The 12,514-nt window shown below is 51.6% G+C and overlaps 1 protein-coding gene across 1 annotated transcript in view; it reads right to left on the reverse strand.

Annotated features, from left to right (window-relative positions):
* The window catches only part of CYFIP1 (cytoplasmic FMR1 interacting protein 1), a 94,130-nt gene that overhangs the window by 66,790 nt on the left and 14,826 nt on the right, over positions 1–12,514 (reverse strand). The gene's annotated exons all lie outside the window — the stretch shown is intronic.

Raw genomic sequence — 12,514 nt, forward strand, 5'->3', positions numbered from 1 at the left:
CAATCCTTCCAGGGTGGGGTGCTTAGCACCCTGCTCCCCTGTGCCCTCTCCTCAGGGAGCTGGGGATGCTGGAGGGGTCTCGGCCCATCCCTGGGGATCTCTCTCTAGGCATCTCTCTCTAGGCTCACCAGCAGGGGAGTCACAATACAGCCTCTGCTGGTCGTGGAGTAGGGCGCATGGGCCAAAACACGTGCCATCACCCCCTGCCACCTTACCACCTCAGGGCCACCATCCTGGAGGGCTCTCCGTGAGGGACTGGCAACCCCTCACTGAGCTGGAGGTGGGAACAGCTCCTCCAGTACCATGTCTGCCTCCAGGGGCCGATGGTGCTTCCCTGCCAGTGGCGCTTCCCAGGTGCGTCCTCCAAGCAGGGCCACACAATAGGGACAGAGATGGATGAGGCCAGAGCCCTGCCTCCAGGAATACAGGGCAGCCTGCAGCACCCATTGAGGTGAAGGCCGGCGGCCAAGGGGAGGAGATAGGGAAGGACTATTGGCAGAGGCCTGAGAGCCTGGACTCTGCAGCTGCCAGACAGAAGCACAGCAACAGAGACGGACTTCACCTGCCACGCCTACGCCAGCTCCAGGAGAGAGGAGTCAGCTCACTCCAGCTTGCCTCCGCTGAGTGCTGCTGTGACCCTGGACAGGACTCAGGGACGAGCTCTGACTGCAGACGGGCACACCAAGCAGCTCCGCCCCTGGCAGGATCCTGGGGTAGCTCTGACCTCAGACAGGTTGCGTGGGGCAGCTACATGGGAAGCTACGTTCATTCTGAGATGGAAAGAGCAGCAAGCGGGCTGGACAAGAACACTGAAGGAAGAAGCACCCAGTTGCTCCACCTATAGCAACTGGGCCCCAGGCAAGGCATGGGCGTGGAAGTGTACGGCAGGGCAGGCTTCCAAAGCCCGGGCATACTGGTTAGAGGACCAACAAGGGAACCCCAGGCCCCTGGAAAGCCCCAAGGCCAGTGTGGAGAGGAAGAAGCTTGGAAGAGCAAGCCCCCAAAGTTGCTCATGAATGTCAGGCCCACCCCCAGGCTGCGTGGATCTGATCCTGACACCCCAAGCCCTGAGACCACGGCCAGGTCCCAGACAGCCACAGGACGCACACACAGGCCAGATCCAATGGCACGGCTGAGGCTCCAAAGAACTGACACGGAACCGTAACCCAGAGAGGGCAGGTCAGAACTGCACCTAAATCAAACGAGGTTGTTTGCCTCGTTTGGAAATGGAAATGGAAACACCGACATTTTCCTAGGATTTAAGCAAGACCCAGAGTCTCATACTATAATATCCAAAATGTCCAGCTGCAATCCAAACTACTCAGCAAAGAACCAGTAGTGTCTTAACCCCTGTTGGAAAAGATGAGCAACAGATACCAATACCAAAATAACAGATGCTACAACTATCTACCAGACTTAAAGCACCTACTATAAAAATGCTCTAAACAAACAGCACTCCTGAACGGAACAAAAAAACTGAAAGACAGCAAATAAATAAATAAAGATATAAAGAACCAAATGGAAATTCAGAACTAAAAAATACAATACTGAAATTTTAAAAACTCCCCATATGAGCTTAAAAGCAGAGGAAAGATTCAGTGAACTTGAAGACAGAGCAATGGAAATGATCTAATCTGAATGACAGAGAGAAAAAAGACTGAAAAGAATGAAGAGCTTTGAGGACCTTTGGGACAAGAGAAAAAGTCTAACAGTCTCATCAGAGTGCAAGAAAGGGAGCAAAGTGGGCATGGCTGGAAAAACAGCTGAAAACATGACTGAAAACTTTGCAAGTGTGACAAAACTTTGATCTGCAGATTCAGGAAGCTCAACAGACCCCAAACAAGATAAACTAAAGAAATCCCTACCCAGACACATCACAGTCACACTGCTGAAAAATAGACAATGAAGAAAATATCTTAAAAAGAGCCCGAGAAAAGTGGCTCATGACCTAGAGACCACGTTCGACCTCTCCCCAGAAACCAGGGGGACCTAAAGAAGTAGAAGACACTTTTTAGGTTGAAAAAGAAGTGTCATGAAGATGAAATAAGGACATTATCAGATGAAGGAAAATCAAAAGGATTCATAGACAGCAGGTGAACACAAGTTCAGAAGGAAGTGATACCAGAAGGAAACTTGGGACATAAAAAGCAAAAGCAAGAGAAAGGGTAAACAGTGAGTAAACAGAGTAGACAGCTTCCTCTAGAGGTCTTTAAAAGATGTTTGGTGGCTGAAAGCAAAAATGAAAATATTGTCTGATGGAGTATTCAGTGTATAGAAACGTAATATATAAGAGAACTATGGGGCTTCCCTGGTGGCACAGTGGTTGGGGGCCTGCCTGCCAATGCAGGGGACACGGGCTCGTGCCCCGGTCCGGGAGGATCCCACATGCCACGGAGCGGCTGGGCCCGTGAGCCATGGCCGCTGAGCCTGCGTGTCCGGAACCTGTGCTCCGCAATGGGAGAGGCCACAACAGTGAGAGGCCCACGCACCGCCAAAAAAAAAAAAAAAGAGCCTCGGGGCTTCCCTGGTGGCGCAGTGGTTAGAAGTCCATCTGCCAATGCAGGGAACACGGGTTCGAGCCCTGGTCCGGGAAGATTCCCACATGCCTCGGAGCAACTGGGCCCGTGCGCCACAGCTGCTGAGTCTGCTCTCTAGAGCCTACGAACCACAACTACTGAAGCCCGCGGGCCTAGAGCCTATGCTCTACAGCAAGAGAAGCCACCAGAATGAGAGGCCCGCGCACCGCGACGGGGAGTAGCCCCTGCTCGCCGCAACTGGAGAGGGCCCGCGCGCAGCAACAAAGACCCAATGCAGCCAAAAATAAAATAAATTAAAAAAAAAAAAAAAGAGCCTCTAGGGCTTCCCTGGTGGTGCAGTGGTTAAGAATCCACCTGCCAATGCAGGGGACACGGGTTCGTGCCCTGGTCCAGGAGGATCCCACATGCCGCGGAGCAGCTGGGCCCGTGAGCCATGACCGCTGAGCCTGCGCGTCCGGAACCTGTGCTCCGCAATGGGAGAGGGCACAACAGTGAGAGGCCCGCGTACCGCAAAAAAACAAAAACAAAAACATAATGACATAGGTAGGCTGACAGTAAAAGGGGGAAGGAGAAACTGTGCAAGAAAAGGAAGCTGGACTACTTGAGAGTCAGACAAAGCCAACTTCAGAGCAGGAAGTTACCAGGGATAAAGACTGGGGCTGCATAACGACAGAAGGTCATTCAGCAAGGAGACAGAACCACACTCAGGGTGGATGCACTAACAAGAGAGTGCAAACCAGGCAAACGCTGATGGCACCGAAAGGAGAAGTAACTCCACCCTGGAGACAACAACAGGTCTCAGCCAGCAACAGGAGATCAGCAGGACACACAGGACAGACACCAAGGGAGCGACGGGGCCTGACGGCGGTTCACAGAACACCCCTCCCGACAGCACGGTGCTAACTACGAATTTTAAATGTAGCAGATATTTTTCAAAATAATGAAAACTTTTTCCTTCCATTACCAACTTCCTTCTATCATCACAACTTCCTGTTCCACATGCTCAAGAAAAGACACACACCCAGGACAGGGGATGCATAGCGCCACGTCCTCAACCTGGTCACTGCCTTGCAGAGCCAGTGCGGGGCTCCAGTGGTGCCCACACACGGCACCTCAAAGCTGATGGCCTCCAAGGGGCCAGGCTGCCCTGCAATGATCTTGCGGCCCCTCAGGGCTGCTTGGCCTCACCTCTGTGCCTCCCACCCCCGCGGGTCAACGAGAAAAACTGGTCGGGCCAACCACCCTGGGACAGCCACACAGCTCACATGACAGGCCGCCCTGGCTGTCTGCCCAGTGCCTGCGGGACGCCCTCCCTCCCCCACCTCTGCCCAGGACAGTCCAGGAGAACCCAGGTACGGAACTGGTGCAGGAGGGTTGCAGAAAGCCTCCGTGACACACACGGGTCACATCCTAGGAAAAATGTCAAATGTTCAACTTATTTCCAATCAATGTGTAAGGATATTTTTCTTTGTTGTGTTTTATATATACAGTGGAATATTATCTGGTCTTAATAAGGAAGGAAATTCTGACACATGCTACAACATGAATGAACCCTGAAGACACGCTAAGGGAAATAAGCTAGTCACAAGCAGACAAATACTGCACGATTCCACTCACATGAGAGGAGCTAAATTCATAGAAGGAAAGTAAAACGGTGGTTACCAAGGGGGTGGAGGGGCGGGGACTGGGGAGTTACTGTCTAATGGGCATAGAGTTCCAGTTTGGGAAGATGGGGAAAGTTCTGGAGATGGACGGTGGTGATGGTTGCACAACAGTGTGAATGTTTCAAATGGCAAATTTTATATGTTATGTATATTTTACTACAATTAAAAAATTAGGAGTGGGCTTCTCTGGTGGCGCAGTGGTTGAGAGTCTGCCTGCCGATGCAGGGGACATGGGTTCGTGCCCCGGTCCGGGAAGATCCCACATGCCGCGGAGCAGCTGGGCCCGTGAGCCATGGACGCGCTGAGCCTGCGCGTCCGGAGCCTGTGCTCCGCAACGGGAGAGGCCGCAACAGTGAGAGGCCCGCGTACAGCAAAAAAAAAAAAAAAATTAGGAGCAAAACATTAGCAATATTTATTGTAGATAAATCAGAAAATACAGAAAGGTAAAAGAAATTATCCATAATCCCCTGATTTCTCACAGAAACAAGATGATAGAAGCTCTTTTGTAAGCTACTTTTCCCTTCCAACTTCCAAAAAACGTTGACGTTGTTGAACATTCTTTCATAGCATCTTTTAAGCTTCATGTGGACTACGGGTCAAGGCCCTGCCGTCACTCACGGAGGCTCTCTCTTATTTGCTGCATTTTCCTCCCCATGTTTTTCGGTCAGGAACACCCCCTACAAACACCCAATTCCAGGGCCACGGGCACCCCCGCGACTCTCCAACCTGTGCATCTTCCACAAATGCACGTCTGCCCGGCCTCTGCCTCACCTGTTGAGGAAACCTGGAACTGCCAGTTCCGAGTTCAAGTCCCCAGTCTCCATCTCGCCTTCTTCTTTGACAGCTCAGAATTCCCTTTAAATCCATTTACTTTTCTCTATCTCTAACGGCCGCCCCTCATCAGGGGTGGCCCACGCTCCCTCCCTGTGCCTGCTGCCACCCAGACCCAGAGCCTCGCCGGCCCCTCCTCCCAGCCTCACGTCGGGCCCACTGGGGTTCCTTCCCAGCACGACACAGGGGCCTTGTGTGTCTGGTCACTGCAAGGCCCTGGGGCAGAGCCTCAACCACATCTGAAGGACCCACATGCCTTTGCAGCGGGCTTCCACTGGTGCCAAAGCCCAAGAGCGTAACTAAAGTAACACATTTGGAACGCACTCAAACCTGCCCGTGCGGCCATGCGGGAGCTTACGGTTTAACAACTTGATTACATTTCTGTCTCCTCTGGCTCAGCTCAAAGGAGCTCATACGGCTCCACAGCTTGGGGCCTGGTCACAGCAGGGTGGCATGTGACCACAGGCACAGAGGGGAGGCCACGTGAGGACACGGCGAGAAGGCGGCCGTCTGCAAGCCAAGGAGAGGCGCCTCGGAGGGAAGCAGCCCTGCCGACACCTTGATCTCAGACGTCCAGCCTCCAGCACTGTGAGGGAGTCTGCCTAAGCTGCCCAGACTAACACAGCCAAGGTCGGGTAGAGCAGAATCTCCCAGACAGGGTCCCTACACCCTTCTGCTGACTGGCCACGAAAACCATCCCCATGCTGGTGTTTTTTCTGATCATAAAACAATACAGGCTCGATGCAGAAAAAGACTGCTGAGAGCAAAAACCAGCTGACCCACTCGGGCCTCAGTCTGAAAGTACCAGCATCAGCACTTCTGGTCTGTGACCGCCCCCACCACCCATCCTTCCTCCCCCTGGGGGTGAAACAACTGCAAACAGACGTTGTCCACCCAACAACATAAAAGCCAGGCTTTTTCTTCCTTGACTGATTCCTTTCAGCAGTAGTTCCTAACCCTGTTTCTGATCCCTACGGCTTGTCAAGTTATCAAGATGAATTTAAATATGTCAGCGGAAATTTCTTTTAACAAGCTATGAACAAGTTACGAGTTTTTAAAATAAAGATTTCAAAAAAGGACACACTGGGACATCCCTGGCGGTCCAGTGGTTAAGACTCCGCGCTCCCACTGCAGGGGGCACGGGTTCGATCCCTGGTAGGGGGAACTAAGATCCTGTATGCCGCACGGTGCAGCCAAAAAAAAAGACATGCTGATCTCACTTTGCTGCTGCTGGAGTGTCCCTGACTAAGGGATCCCCAGGGCTCAGGGGACACGCGTACTCTGGACAGTTCCTCAGCAACTTCCCCACAGGTAGGGTGGGCGAGTGGGAAGCCAGAGCTCTGAGCTGGTAGCACTTCACCCGCCCTGTGCACCACCACCCACCCTGCTTGATCCTTTAACGGGCAGTGTCCTGGGGCCCCACGGCAGGGCCCTAGCACTCAGACGGTGTGCCCACGCCTGTGAGCTGGAGAGGCGGAGAGTGGGCGAGCTTCCCCGGTAGGGCCGAGATGCAGGGATGCTGTGCTGTGACATACCGCAACACTCATAGCCAGCGAGACCCCGGGGCCCAGCTGCTTCCTCCTCCTATGCTCCCCGGCCCCTGCCCTTGGGTGAGGGGCTCCCAGGGTCCAGGGGCCTCTTCTGACTCAGCTGACACACCATCCTGCAACCGAAACTCAGGCTCAGTTCTGTGCAGGGCAGGGTCTTTGAAATCCTGCCTCCGTAAGGGGACCTCCCGTCTTCTGCCATGACATGGACCCCTTCATGGAGGGGCACCCAACCCCACTCCACCCAGGACCAGCACCTAGACAATGCTTCTGGCGTAGCTCACAAGCAGAGCGAGCTGGGGGCACCCTTCCTGAACTTGGAGCCGATGTGTGACCAGAGCCAAGGCCCAAGGAAGACACCCTTTGAACCTCAGGTGGCCACCACAGGCAGGCATCAGAGAACCCCAAGTGGGCTCAGGGGACCACAGATGGGGGTCAGGCAACCTCAGGTGGGCAGGAGGTCAAGGTTCCCAGTGCCGGGCTAGAGACCCCATGGCTGCTGCCCCCCTTTCTCCCCAACGTGGCACCGTCCACCCCTCAGCCTAGATCACCCTACAACTTCCCAACAAGTCATCCGCACAGTCACCCTCAGGGTGGGGTCGTCACACTCTGACAGATGATCAGGGCAATGCACAGAGCCGCACAGCCACAGAGCAGGGCAGAGCCAACGTGACCCCAGCGCCAGGCGCCCTGTGCACCTGGGCCGAGGACACAGGCAGATTACAGCGGTAGAGAAGCCGGCCAGGCCTGAGGGCAGGAGAGGGGCAGCGAGAGCCCGAACCCCAGAGCGGCTGTTGGGGTCGAGAGAACAGCGCTGGGAATGGGGAAGGGCTGCGGTGAACAGCCCAGGGAGAAGGTAGGTTGGTTTCTGTGAATCACAGCAGCCACCACACAATTCAAAACCGAGAACAGCAGATAACAGGACTTTTGTTGTTGAATGAGAATATGATCTGATCGTTCTCCCTGTTTCTGTGCAGGACGAAAGGGAAGCCTCCTCTGTTTGCCGGCAGTTCAGTTAAAAGGTAATAATAGACAACGAGTCCTTACATAATTCAACAATTTAAAAAAATAAAAAAAGAACACTTAGGCTAGGCTGCAGAGAATTAATAGAAATTAAAGCGGAGAGACTAATTTTCAACCTGGTAGCATGGGTGGCACCAAGAGATTAAAAGGAAAAGAGAAAAAAAGTATGTGTGTGTGTGTGTGTGTGTGTGTGTGTGTGTGTTTGTTTTCAATAACCCAAGATCACTGGGAGAACACAGGCTCCCCATCAGAACACTGGCTGCAGAGACAAGATGAAACAAAAGCGCAAGACAAGAAAGGTACCTTGGGAGACAGACATCAAAGGTGAGGCACAAGGACAGATGGTGGAGGTAGTGAGGAGGGGCGCCCTCAGGAGTCCACGGTCCAGACTCCCTGTGAAGGCCCCAGAGAGTGCAGTGTCCGGAGGCATCCACTCCTGAAGGATCCAGGCCTGGTTCAGACCCTTGATGCACCTCTGCCAACCACACACAAGGTCTCCTCCAGGCCCAGACAACCTCAGTCCGCACTGCCTGTGGGGACCAGCCTGGTACAGGACATGGGCCACGGAGGGGGGCCTTGTGTTTTGCCAGGTTAGAGGATAAACTTCTATCACCGTGGAGATGTATTTATTTTCTATGACCATCTATACCTCTAGTACTGCTCTGGAAACAAAAAACAGCTAAAACACTTTCTGGCTGAATAACTTGCATGTATTTGGAAGAGAACATTCATCTATCAGCGGTTAAGGTAAAAACAAAGAGCAAGAATAAATAAATAGCAAAAAGGAAAAACTAAATAGCAAAAAGGGTGGAGCCCAGTGGTGAAGGGACATCAGCTCGAGGAGGGCGACCATTTAGAAGGCTGGGTTAAAAACACTAAGAGAAACAGCTCAAAACAAGCAGTTAAGCAATCAAACTCGGTTTCTGGTTACTTCTGCTCCCAAAAGCAGCCGAATTTAAATCTTCCACAAATCAAGCATTTAAATCCAACTGGTCTTACACACCCATAAAAGAACTTGGCACACAGTTTCAGAGAATCGATCACTCTCGTCAAGGCAAGGTCTTAATTTACTGTCCATGAAAACAGAAATGAAATGAAAACTGTTACACTAGGTATGTGCCTATTAATAAACAGTAGGCTTCCAGGGGCTGGGAACCAGACTGGGGGCGGGGGTAGGATGTGGACCCAGCTCATAAATGGGACTAAAAATTGACCCTGAGGCCCTGGAGGGTCAGGCAGCAGGAGCTGGCAACTGGATGCCCGGAGAAAGGGCTGAAGCAGGGGGATGCCAACCCATGGGCCAGGAACTGGAGACCAGGGGGCATGCTGGGCCAGACAGACAGGGCAGGGCGGGCAGGAGGCTGTGTGAGCGCCACACACAGGTAGGGAGGGCGTCCAGCACAGACGGGGCCCGGGGTCAAACGCAAAGCTAAGTGAGGGTGCATCCCAGCCAAGAGCCAGCAAGCAGGCATTCTGCACAGGCCTGGTAAGCTTTAAAATAGAACTGCCAAGGCAGCTCGACACCAAGGTTGCAAAACATGGCAAAACCACAGGAGGGAAAATGCAGAACTCATGGTTCAGATGCCCATCCAGATGTCCTGACTGGGGCACCACAGTGACAGCACTGCCTGTGTGTCGATGCCACCCTTCAAGCCCACGTGACCTGAGCCACGAGGGTGTTGGGTCTCCTCAGCATCTCCAAACTTGTAGTATTTTTTACTTTACAACTAGACAGTATTTCACTTGTCAAACCCCACAGCATAACCAAACCACAACAAACTACGAAATGTTTCTGCTAACATGCACAGGACGCACATTGATTTTCTTCCTCTTCTATATATACAAATAACAGTACTTCCCAGAAAAGTACAAACATCCAATTTTTTGTGCAATCTGTTCACATGTAAAATAAATCATCTGAGGAAGAGAAGCATACTTTATTCAACTGTGCCCTTCTCTCTCGCATTTTAAAACAACATGTTTTTCCAACTCCAGCCTCTTTCCCCAGATCAAGTGGGATGGGGAGAGAGAATGGGGTTGCTATGATCTCTAGGCAAAAACTTCAAAATTAAAAAGCAAACACCATCTTCTGCCCAGCTTTACTACTGAAGAAATGCAAACTGCACAAAAATTTTAGATTCCATTCTCGAAAGCAGCACTGGTCTCTTCTGCAATTACCTCAAAACAATTGCTGCATCAACAGAAAAACAAAAATCGAGTTTGCTTGAAAATCATGACAATAGGTGAAGTGTGAGACAGAGCCCGCAGAGGAGTCTTGAGCCTGTCAGCCCCTCCCTCCTGACACTGCTCTCCTGTGCCCTCAGCCTCAGTCTGCAGACCTGGGACAGGGTCTTCCCAAGACACAGCGGTGTCTCTGCCTCCTGAACGCCTCCTCCCCGGGCGACCTGCCCGGCCTCTTCCCAACCCAGAGCTCCTATGCCACCCTCAAGCCTGCACGCTCCTTTTTCATTCCTTTTAAACTAGGACTCTGATCCTATTGCTCTCCTGCTTATATGCTTACAGCTGTGGTTCTCAAACCATGTTCCCTGGAACTCCGGGGTGCCCCACGATGGCAAGGCAGAGTAGCCCCGTGTTTATCTATTTTACGAACTGGGATGCCTCCTGAGATTTGTATGAAAAATGAACCTGATGCAAATATAAATCAATCAACAAAAGACGGAAATGGACCTAGGAGGCCAGAGTAAAGTCTCAATCCCTCACAGTGTGCAGCGCCCACACGGGCCCAGCCTGACACCTCTGCGCTGCGCCCTGCCACTCCCGCCACCCCCTGGGGAACGGAAATGCTCCACAGCTGGCGCAGCCACGCACCAAGCACACAGGTGAGCCCCACAGAGCTGGACGCACTGCTGTGGGATGGAGGTTGGGATGGGGTGGGTTCTCCTGGGGCGGCGGGGGGGGCTTGTTTTCCCCCAAGGTCTGGGATCCCTCTGGTCTACTAATGCCTGACCATTTCTTTGTGACTCCGGTGGTCTTCATCTTTCACACAGAATCCAGTGCATGTTTAAGACACGAGGGGAGATGACAGTAGCAGCTCAGCGTGTTCCTTCTAGGATGGAGCCAAGCTCGGCGGTCTCTGGCACTGGGGGGTGGTCACACCATGGAGAGGGTGCCACCAACCTCCCGACTAGGCTGGGGGCTCTCCATCCACCGTGACTCCGGGGCCGCTTCCTGCCCCAGAAAGAGGGAGAGTGAGCCTGCACACAAGCATGCCAGGGGCAGACACTTCCCCAGCTCACCGCAGGGAAGGCCTGGGCCCCCGCACACAGACCTGGACGCTGCCTGCCCAGGCTCCATCACCAGCGCCACTCCATACCGGAAGGTGGCCTCATCCTTGCTTACACAGCCTCATAAATGCTCACCGAGAACTCCGACCCAGCAGTCCTTCTAAGCCTTCCCTTCATGTGAGCCTTTTAACAAATTTTTACCTTCTAGAGAAAAGCCTAAGAGGACCGTATCTGGGCAGAAAGGTCCAGTATAATCGGTCCTCTGTATCCACAGATGCAAAACCTGGGGATACGGTACACTGACTGTATTCATGGTACAACTTCCATCTCATATAAGTGACTTGAGCATCTGTGGATTTTGGTATCCACGGGAGCTCCTGGAACGAACCCCCGGCGGATAGCGAGGGACGACGGTGTTTCCAGATGACTTCCTCGGCAGCACGTCCCAGGAGGGGATTCTTAAATCGCATGAATGTCTTCACAGCTGCAGGAGATGATCCATCAATCCCACTTCTGGCCATTTATCCAAAGGAAACAAAATCACTAATTCAAAAAGATATCTGCACCCCATATTCACTGTAGTATTATTTACAGTAGCCAAGACATGTATTATGCTAAGTGAAATAAGTTAGGCAGAGCAAGACAAATACTGTATTATCTCACTTGTATGTGGAATCTTAAAAAGAAAGGGAGGAAGGAAGGAAGGAAGGAAGGCAGGGAGGGAGGACGAGAGGGAGGGAGGGAGGGAGGGAGGGAGGAAGGAAGGAAGGAAGGAAAGGAGGGAGGGAGGGAAGGGAGGGAGGAAGGAAGGAAGGAGGGAAGGCAGGGAGGGAGGGAGGGATGGGAGGCAGGGAGGGAGGGAGGGAGGGAGGGAGGGAGGGAGGAAGGAAGGAAGGAAGGAAGGAAGGAAGGAAGGAAGGAAGGAAGGAAACAAAACTCATAGATAGAGAATAGCTTGGTGGTGTGAGAGGCAGGGAGTGAGAGAACTGGGTAAAGGTGGTGAAAAGGTACAAACTCCCAGTTATAAAATAAATAAGTCATGGGGATGTAATGTACAGCATGATGACTACAGTAAATAACACTGTATTGCATATTTGAAGGTCGCTAAGAAAACAGATCTTAAAAGTTCTCATCACAAGAGAAAAAATTTTTTGTGACTATGTAAAGTGATGGATGTTAACCAGACATGCTGTGGTGATCGTTTCACAATATATCCAGATATCAAATCATTATATCTGAAACTAACATAATGTATGTCAATTATTTCTCAATTTTTAAAAAGTTACAGGTGGATTCAGGTCAGGTGCCCTCCCACAGGGTCCCACAGACACCAGCATGGCATCTCATCACAACATCCAGGGATCACTTGCATTTTTACAATTTAATAAGTGGAACTGCATCTAAATGTTCTTTTAATTTGCATTACTTTTATTCTTATTAAAGTTGAACAAATTTTTATACAGTAACCCTTTTTTTTCTTTCTTTTGTGACTTGCCAGCTTGGTTTGTTTTCTTGTTATTTTGTCCTTTGAAATCTCGGTATTTTCCTCATCAATGTCAAGTACTCAACTGTACCTCTTTATTAAAGACATTAAAACTGTGTGAAAGTTGCTACAAAAAATTTTCCCAGGTCACACTACTTGCCTTCTTATGTCACTTACTTTTTTC

The sequence above is a fragment of the Delphinus delphis genome, chromosome 7 (genome assembly GCF_949987515.2).
Source record: "Delphinus delphis chromosome 7, mDelDel1.2, whole genome shotgun sequence".
Taxonomy (NCBI): domain Eukaryota; kingdom Metazoa; phylum Chordata; class Mammalia; order Artiodactyla; family Delphinidae; genus Delphinus; species Delphinus delphis.